Here is a 10,234-nt window from a genome sequence, read left to right as displayed (position 1 = left end):
CGGGTAACCTTAACCACCAGGGCGGCAGAGAAAACCTTTGTTCGACCTGAAATGACTCATTTAATCATCCAAAACGTTATGGAACACATTAATTAACTGAAAAATGTTGCATAGTATGCCTTTAAAGGTGGCTCAGTTAGAGTTGATACTAAAGGAAGATTAAAGCCCTGTTGGGAGACCCTAAACAGGCTGTTCAAGCTTTAAAATCCTTTAATGTGGCTGAATTAAAACATTTCTACAAACTAGAGATTAAATCTATTGTTAATACTTGGTGGGGAATCATCTAGGTCTTAATTCTTTCATCATTGGCAGTGACTGGTTTAGGGTTAATAGGCTCAGCTTGCTTGAGTACCATTATATTGCCCAAAGAAGGATACAAAAAAAAATCCCGCTAAACAAAAAAAAAAAAACTCAACCATTAGTATTATGGCAGGTCTAAAGCATTCAATATGTGGCCATATTCATTCTCCCTCTAACCTCTATTTAAAAGCTATAAAAGCTACTTTTATGGTCTAAAGTTGCTCTTTTAAAGCACATAGAATCAGACATGGACAATCTTTCTTCTTAGATGTATCTTCCTTCAAAGCACAACAAACAAAGGTAATAACACTGGCTGTAATAGAAATGTGAAAGGCCGTGATAAGTCAACAAGGGAGGCCGTGCTGCTGACAGCATACACTACTCAGCAGCTATATTGAGCTCGGCTAAAGCCCATTGACCTCTAGGCCCTGCCTCCCCGCGATGCCTCCTCCAAAGGGGCCGACTGTGAGTTGTTCCACTCTAGACTGGCTAGTTTGGAGGCAAAAGGAAAAGGGTGGAAAGGTGAAGAGTGAAAGAAGGGATCCATCATGCCGAGATGCCCAGAATGAGACTGTAATATCAGTCTTTGAGGACCTGAGAGGCAGTAAGGCTTGGCAGCACAAAGAAAGTTAAAGGATCATAGACGAAGCTATAAACAAATCGCAGAGGTGTCCCTTTCCTCACAATAAAAGCCTTCGGCCACGCAATTTTCTTTTCTGTACTCACTTACCAAACCTTTTGCCTTGTGAGGTTTGACAAGAAAGTAAAGAGAGTTACACTAATTGAAATGTCAACCCAGGGAGGAGGATTTCTTCCTCACTGGCAAAGTAAAACAGGCACAATAATTAAGCTGTCAAATCTATCAAAATAACTCCTTTACAAGGAGATTGAATTGTCCTCCAGCACTTTCTTATGCCGAGCTTTGCACTTAGGCTCCGATTAGCTCTGTTTTTCAGAATATTCCGGGTCAGACTGCTGCTAGGGATGTCTGATGGAAGGAAACAGGAAACGGCTCATGCATTTTTTATGATAATGCACAAATCCTTGCGGAATGGTGGAAACGAGCCACAAAAAACACCCCTACTACTTTAAATAATTTCTTTTACACCACTTTTGAGTCATGTTAAAAAGGAGGAAGACATGAGGTAGCAACCGCAGGGTCAACCCTTAAATCATAGGCTGCTAAAATCTCTTACCTTCAAGATGTTCTTTCAGTCAAAATAGATATAATCCAACCAGACAGAAGAGGGATTTGGGTTGTAAGAAAAATAAAATTGATCCAAAACCAAAAACAAAGTCCTGGAAAGAAAGAAAGCGTGGATTGGAGACCAGCTCCAACAGTGCAGCTCAGTGGGGCCCAGGCGTCTAGTGACAGCTGACTTTATTTTAGAAGCCCCCCTTCTTAAAAAAAAAAAAAAAGGGATGGACTTCTGGGAGAGGGTAAGTGGAGGTGGGCTTGCTTTTTTTAGTGCCAAGCCTAGAGGTACCCTACATTCCTTCAACCCTATCTCATGGTAGTCTTATAGATATGGACACACCACTTTACGAGCTACTAAAGCATGAGATTAGTACAGCTCTTATTTATAGATGGCATAAACATTTAGCGTTGGTAATTTCTTCCTGTTAGCAGTTGTTGTTAAGAATATACACACACTTCCTGGTATAAATGTTTGTGCCAAAATCACACATTCTCAACGAATTCTATGTGATATTTACAGTAGCTCATGAAATATCCTACAAAATGAAATAAAAAAAGACTTAAGAGTTCACACCTTGATGCTCTATTGCGATTTTTTGTGGGAAATCTCACCGATCTCACCGTTGCCGTTTCTATGTGATCTCTTCTGTGAATTTTATTCATACGACTTAAGTGTCTTGCATGCGCAGTAGAGGACGCAATGACGTCGCAAGTAGCGAGTGTGCTCTGTGTTTACTGAGGTAAATATGGATGGTAGTGCTGGAGTGCATCTAGCCATCTTTCATTTCTTTTCCAACTGAAGCCATTGCATTAACAATCTTTTCACGAAAGTACCGATTAAAGAATGCCCTCAGTATTATCGTCCGCTATGGGTTGTTTTTCTTCCCGTTTCTGTGTTGCAAAATGCAGAATAGGAAGTTGAGTTTTAATGATGTTTCGGTCGGATGAATGAAACGTATCGGATTTAGGACTACATAATCAAGTGGCCTGAGTGGCATTTGAAATAATTGGATCTGTGTTGCTCAGACTGTCATGAATAGACCAGATACAGGCTGCAATAAATCGGATCTGTGTCAAGACTAACTGATATGGGAAATATATTACCAACTGACACTAGGCCCACACTTTGACTAGGTCATTTTATCATAGTAGTACCACCTCTGCTCTAGTCTCTGATCTATGGCCTCAAATCTTTTCTTCTTGAATTGCCTTGTCCCCTCAGGATAATGCTACCTCCACCCAGCATTACTGTATCCAGGGTAACAGGGCCAGACAAACTGCTTGCTGGAGGTTTTGTGGCAATCTTTTAATGATTGTAATTTAAGGATATCAAGGCATATTACGCTGGAAGTAGTTAAAGTTCTGAGACCTTTATCCTGACTGAAACTTTTATTTAGAATTAAAATAAAATCTGATTTCCAACCAGGCTGGGACTGGTAATCTGTGATAGCGGGCATTTGCCTGGTGGGTCGGTCTTAATCTCAGCATGCAAGGGCAGGCCCTCCTTAAATCACACCGGCCACAACACTTACTCTCTGGCCGAAGCTCCTACCTGTGACAGTAAATAACTCAAGGAGCTTAAGAACTAATACAACGTTAACTACCTGAATGATGCATGCAGTATATGTAGCCCTTCCTTGTCATGCACATCCTTGTGACGGTTGGCCTATGGTGTCATTTTCTATTTCTTCAAACAGTAAAATCCTTTCAACAGACTAAATTATAATAAAACTGAAATGCTTTCTTTAAACCAAACTATGATGTTCCTCTTATATTTGGCGAATTTATGTTTGAATATTTTGCAAAAATATGTTGCTGTGTATGATGGGGTTTTGCATCCAAAGGCTAACGATTACCGTCTTACGTGCATTGTTGCCAGGTTGGGATGTTTCCCAATCCGGCAGTTTAGGATGGCCGTTTATGGGTAAAAAATGTTTTTTTTTAGATTTATGGCCTAAGAGATGAATAGACTTTGTTTCAAATTGGGTGAGATTTCGTATATCCAGGTGGTTTATGAACACTTTTTGAGCTGGAAAACGTGAGTCAGTGACATCTGGCAACCCTGCTGATGTGGTGAGTGTGGACGTTATGCAACAGCAGTCACTGTTGCGTCCGTGTTAATAATCAAAGCCAGTAAAACCACATTATAGAGGTCTTGGTGATGGTTATCGTGTGATGCTTGAAGATAGTAGCCTCGTGAGACCATCCTGATCTTGCGAGCTTTCAAGGTTTCACTCGCAGATCAGTCTGGAGACTCTCCGTTAAAGAAAATTTGGAGCCGTTCACCAAAGGAACGTCCAATCAGCGTTGGCTTTGAGGTGGGTTGAGGTGTGATGCAACGAGAAGCGCAACAATTCAGTCTAAAGAACATGGCGACTTCAGCCGATGAAACTAGCGTTAGCGTGGCTATCAAGCAAGTTTTATCCGAATTACAGAGTATTTCTTCACTGAAAGAAGAGAAAAAACACTGCTCTGGAGGCTTTTCTCAGAGGAAAAGATGTTTTTGCTCTTCTTCCGACTGGTTTGGGCAAGAGTAGCCTGGCTTGTGGTTGTGTTTTCGTCGTCACTCTGTTAGTAGGTCATATGCTTCGTTGATCTGATTGGGTTATTTGGCCCGTCTATCACCAACATACATGTAGGCCAATCAGCTAACCAGTATTTTCGCCCCTTCAACCGAAGGTTTCCAGATGGACGATTTTCGGGCCTGGCATTTTTCCATCTACACTGGCATACGTGGGCCAGTGTAGATGGAAAAATGCCAGGCCCGAAAATCGTTCCCAGTCCGAGCCTGGTTCCACCCCATTCATATGTGCATCTCAGAGCACAAATTAACTTCTCTCTAATGTGGTTCGCTGTACATAAATCTTTATGCCATGTATCAAGTTTTACAACTTCTAGTCTCGTTTCCCATCATAAATTGGTTTCTCTGGATAAAACACTGCAAAATTTCACTTTCTATAATAGAATTTGTTTTTTTTTCTATCCCCTTAGTTTACTAAAGTGGGCTAAATTGCTGCTAGTTCCATAGTTATCATGCAGATGCATCTCTGGTATTGATTTTGCTATTGAGCCTTTTGAGCTGAAGAATCTAATTATAAGACTTTGATTACAAGATTAGCCAGAACAAGAAAGGTAACATAGTAGGGAAAGTTAAGACACGGGTTACAGCAAATAGGATGTAAATATCTCAAAGTCCACTTTCTGCTATGATTATATGTTAGATTAGAAAAGTGTGCTTACAGTAGCAGCCATTCCCAGTCAAACGCCAGCCGAATTTCAGCCCACTTCCCTGCAGCTTCCAGCAAAATCCCCTCCAACTTCCAGCCTCTGGCATTTTTTTTACTCTGATTCCACCCTTTCACTGAATTACAGGGTCTGACCAGAGGATGACGCTTCCCTTTAGGTATTAATGTCCACAAATCATGACAGAAGAAATATTTTAGTGGAAAAATTGATGTTTAAAAAGGAATTGTAGAGGACCATCCAAGGGCCAATAAAGCAAAGTGGGGACATTTTGAATGGCTACTACTGTACCAGTCATGGGATAACCTAGATTAATGAACAAAGGTAAAAATAATATTTTTCTTAACATTAGTCTCCCTCCCTCTCTGGTTAAAATGTAGGTATCCGCTTAAAGAAAAACAATTTAAAAGATTTTCCTGATAAATATATCACTGTGAAGTTTAATCCACTATTTTAAGATGATAGGAAGCTCAGCTGACCTTTTCATGTAGAATGCAGTTTGTTGACCACATCCATATGAACTAAAACCAAAATATTTTTATAAAATCATAAAAAGTTTCAATCTTTTTTTATCTTTTGACTAAAAAATACTCATCTTTTCATGACAACATCAATCTAAAGCGGCATGCCAGAAACATATTAATGCGATTAAAGAACTATCAATGAAAAACAGACTCAAAGGTTACTTTCTGTTTCTACTGATTCTCTTTCTCTATCGACTGATTTCTGCAATACTATCCAAAGGCATGCAGTTTTCCATTTTTTTTTTTTTTTTTAAACTTGAATTTAAGTTAATCAATTATCAAAACTAAGCAAAAAATTCAATATGGCTGCCCACTGCATATTAAGACATGAACTCACCAATTTGGACTAGCCATAAAGCATTAATATGGACGCCTGTATGGTCAGCTTCTAAAACATCTATATGTTGTTTTACTAAATGAAAATATTCAATTAATATCAATATTAATTCAATGGTTGGCATGCTCATATATTTACTGCTTATACAAGCTTGTCAAGCCGGAAATATTTGACTGTAGTTAATTATTTAAAACTTTTGACAGCATGAATCGTGAACCTCTGGAGATGAAATCTTTCTACGTTTGCGATCAAATGGTCTTTAAACACATCTTAGAGACAGAAAAAGAAAAAAACAACTATATATCAAAAAATTGAAACAGATTTTGAACACACTGCCCTAAGGCAAACAGCAATAAATCAGATCCTCCCTGGGTATTGTCTAGTTTATTTGATGCTTTCCATCTACAGAGACTTCTCTGAACAATTAAATGTAATGTTCATATGTTCTATATGTCAAACTTGTCTCATGAATTGTCTATAGGCTCCCACCCCACATAGAGAACCTGTCAAAGCTCCTTGAAAAGAGAAAAATGTGGATATTGAGCCATTATAGAGGCAGCCGCTCTATGTTGATCGCTCCACTGAAATTTTGCATTGATCTGCTTCTCCTAAGGGGTAAATACATTTTCTCAAAACAATTTTTCATGAAAGGGTTTGTGGAGATCCCTAAGTTAAGATACAGAGATTCGGATTTTACGGAATATCTCGGAAAATCAATGACTAAGATCTGCATGTTTAATGCGGTGAAATACACACATTTCTCACGTTAAAGCTGATCTGATTTTGCTCAGTAGAGAAACGCATCCAAGCTATTTCATTTTCTGCTGTCCAGATTCAAACAAGTCACACTCTTTTATTTTAGTAACTTTCTTTGTGAAGAAAAGTCAGATCTGTGGAGTACATGACTACCAGTCGTCCTGCCTGAGTGATGGATCTCTGCAGCTCCTCCAGAGTTTTAATACACATCTTTGCACTTCTCAAATTAATGTTCTCTAGGTCTACAGTTGTTTTATACTCTTTTAAAAATTTGACGTAACTGTGCTCCATAAGATGTTTAAATCAGGGGTCACAAAGGGGCCCTCAAGGTTCACATGGGAGGCCCTTAGCGTCTCACAAGTGGGCCAAGTTTGAAATGTTATTTCATTCTGCTGCTCTTTTTTTAAAATAATTTTTAAAACATCTCATCACATCAATCATAGAGAGCATTTAAGTATTTATAGAGATTTGAAAATGACAATAAATAAATAAAAAAAATGTCAATTTTAACTATTTTATTTAGATTACAAATATAAATCATAAGAAAAATAATCCTATTAATGATGTTTTAAAAATTAAGACATACGAACAGGTGAGGTTTTAAGAATTCAATGCCTTTTAAGACTTTTTAAGGACCCGCGGGAACCCTGTTTCTATGACTCGGTACCCATGAAAAAGCTCTCAGCCTTAAAAAGTTGCTGTGCCCTGAATGTTGGGTTCCTGTTTTATAACCTATAGAGGCAATGAGTTATAGTAAGGCTAAAATGGTAGAAGATAATGAATAAAATGCATCAAAATATTTTGTATTTACATCTAACCTTTCTGTGTTGAAAAAAAAATTGTCTTTTAAAGTAAGAATTCAAATACTTGCTTTTAGAAATGCTCAATATTAAAGCAGGGGCTTTAGTTTATACCCATGACATTCAAGTCATACTCTAGCGTCAAGACTTTCCCTCCCATTTACTGGTCTTGTGGGCAGTGGCGGCTGTCCAATAGAGGGCGCTAGGGTGCCGCTCCAACCACCCAATGACCTTGATTAAGACATAAATAAACAATTAAAAATTGAATTGTAAATTTAAATATTAAATTATATATTAATATGTTCTTTAGATGTGCAAGATAAATATTTAATCGTTGTTTTGTTGTGTTCGTCGTCAGATTGGTGACGTGTTTCCACACTACCGTGCAGAAATCTTTGGCCAGTGACTCCTGTTAAAAGTTGTACATGCGCATCAGCTCCTCTGCAATGAATAAGGACAGGAGAGCTACGCCCAGAACTGACGGGAACTGTCGTCACAGTCGTAGTGCGGCTGATTGACAGGTCGAGTTGCGGAAGTTTGAGACGACTGGGGGAGAGAGAGACAAATGGCGCAAGTGAAGTCCCTTAAAGCAAACTTACCAAGAGAAGATGGAGGTTGAAAATGTTTGGACCTGATCAGCATCAAAATTAACCAGCAGTCCAAAGACAGATGGAGACGGTACACTTGGTCTTTTTCCATGACCTGGTTTAGCTACAAGGCTCGGCTAACTGCATGCAGCGAGGCTAACGCTTTACAGTATTCTGCTTACACTGCCTCCTTTTCCGAACGTCAGGATCGGACCCAGCATGGATAAAGACACGTAGGACTGATTTAAAGCACTTTTTAGAAAAGGCAAAGAACAATGAACAATCAGGGATTCACATGGAAAATAATATATTGTACTTTTTCCTAGATGGTTGTTAATTATATAGTTGCTCTTAAATAAACACGTTCTCAGAAAATAGTTTTTACATATGACTTTAGACTTTAGACAGATTTTATTTGTCATTTTGTTTACACATGTGTAAAACAAAAATAAATTTTGTTTGGAAACAGCTCACTGGACAATTTTTTTTTTTTTTTTAAGTGCAGCCTTGAAAAATAGTAAAAATTACTGTAAATTTACAGTTCTACATTTTTTTAATATATATATATATATATATATATATATATGTTAGGTTTATTCAATGATGATTATAAAATCAATGTGTGTTTATGAAACATTTGTGCGAGGGGATGCTCCTCTCCTGCGTCATGATTCAGTCAGGAGACCATCCTGCCTTGTCATTCTGATGGAGCATTCTGTCTTCATGAACTGATCAATTGTTCTGTCAGAACAATACTCTGTTTGCAACCATGTGTCATGTTCTGTTAATAAAATGCTCTGCGGAGGAAGTCCAGTGGGAGACGGTGTATTTGAGTCTGGGGTTCAACTGTTTCTCCTTTCTGCAGAAATTGTATCCATAATTGTGTATTTCAGTTCTTCTTTTGCAAAAACCTACATTTTATGAACCTGACAATATATAAAATACATTTATAAATATGTAAATGAAAATATAAAGCTGGCTAATAGCGTCTCCATTATTAAACTAAACCCAGATTTGTACAAAAAGTAAACCTGTATATAAAATTATGTTTTGTTTTCATAAAGTATGTTTATAATGGTTTTTTTGTTGCTGGTATTCATATAAATAAACTTGTGTGATAACTTAGTATAGGTTTGATTGTTTTTTGGTAAATATCTCATTTTAAATTATAATCCCCCCTGGAGAAAACTCCACCAGCCGGCCCTGCTTGTGAGACTCAAATAGGACAACATGCAAACATTTTGCAGCCTCGCATCGACACACAATGAAGTCATTTTTCAATTTCCAAACCTTTGTTTGCAATGGGATCATTTATATCCCATAAAAGCTTCTAAGAGGATCATGTCTGAAATTAGCAGCCATAAAATTCATTGTTTTTCCCCAGGATCCATGTTAAAAAGACATCATCATTTGGCAGGTCAGTCTGGCAGGAAATTAATCAAAACAGAAACAGCCACTTGGCAAATCTGTCTCCAACTGTCAGATTCCAGACACTGAAAAATTGCTTAGGAGTTAAAAAAAACTAATAACTCCTAAATGATAGAATAAACAAAATTAGATTTACATGGTGCAGCAGAGGTTGCCACAAAGCCGGCTATGGTTTCATGCTGTTATTCTGGTGTAAAGCGAGCAGAAGCATGTAAACAAGGACGCCCGCTATGGAGGAGCCACAGCACGGAGATTTAGGATTGAGCTTTGCATCTGTTTAAAGTGCAGTTACTCCACACTGCTGCTTTATTTAAACGTTGTGGGTCTGATGAAAGCAGCTCTGTACCGCTCCGATCCTCTGCTTCTCCTGTCAGTCATTCCCGCCTGGTAGAGATTACACACTGTTTTTCCCTGTCGGCTCGTCAGGCAAGACGAAAGCTGTCGCTCAGTCAGGACAAGGCTGGGGATCATCAATGAGCTCTAATTTTAGATGGTAGTTTGGGTTTGGAGTTGGGGAGGGCAACAAGAGGGCTTAATGGATCCCAGGCAGATGAGAAGGAGACCAGCCAGTATGTATAAATATGATAAATGCCTTTATAACTGGTTGATTCATAACTATGGGTTCAGGTGTGGAATTAAGACTCATCAATATGTCAATATTTCACATTCTTATCCTCAGAATTGTTCTTATTTCATTTATATGTCACACTGTGAAATTGAGAAACTAGTATTGGGAATGCCACAGGTTTGACCTTTCACCTGCAGGGGTGCCTTTCTACACTTCCTTTCAGAATGTCCTTATGACCACAAAGGTACGTCCTAAAGAGATTAAGACAATGACGCTATGACCTTGACAGATGCTGCGCATGATTTTTTCCTAAATCACTTTTAACATATTACAACCGCTATATCTCTGGCCTGCACTAGGGGGCAGGCTTCTTCCGAAAGGAGTGAAGATGCATTTCTATAGCACACACATATCTGATGATGTTCAGGTTAATCCCACCATATATTCCAGTCCTAAACTCATCAGCTTAACCATCGCCCGATCTCCCAGGGCA

The 10,234-nt window shown here is 38.5% G+C and overlaps 1 protein-coding gene across 2 annotated transcripts in view; it reads right to left on the bottom strand.

The window, feature by feature from the left end:
• The window catches only part of LOC107087106 (xin actin-binding repeat-containing protein 2-like), a 114,195-nt gene that overhangs the window by 45,728 nt on the left and 58,233 nt on the right, over positions 1-10,234 (bottom strand). The window contains exon 1 of one of the 2 annotated variants that reach the window (XM_015378491.1): positions 1,497-1,626. The exons of the other annotated variant lie outside the window; for it this stretch is intronic. The gene's annotated coding sequence lies outside the window, so the exon portion shown is untranslated. Of the gene's footprint in view, positions 1-1,496; positions 1,627-10,234 lie in introns of those variants that run through there. 2 annotated transcript variants of the gene reach the window in all.

The sequence above is a fragment of the Cyprinodon variegatus genome, unplaced genomic scaffold (assembly GCF_000732505.1).
Source record: "Cyprinodon variegatus isolate N-32 unplaced genomic scaffold, C_variegatus-1.0 Scaffold9, whole genome shotgun sequence".
Classification (NCBI taxonomy): Eukaryota; Metazoa; Chordata; class Actinopteri; order Cyprinodontiformes; family Cyprinodontidae; genus Cyprinodon; species Cyprinodon variegatus.
Note: the sequence above shows the minus strand (reverse complement) of the source record. Positions and strands in the feature narration are given on the sequence as shown.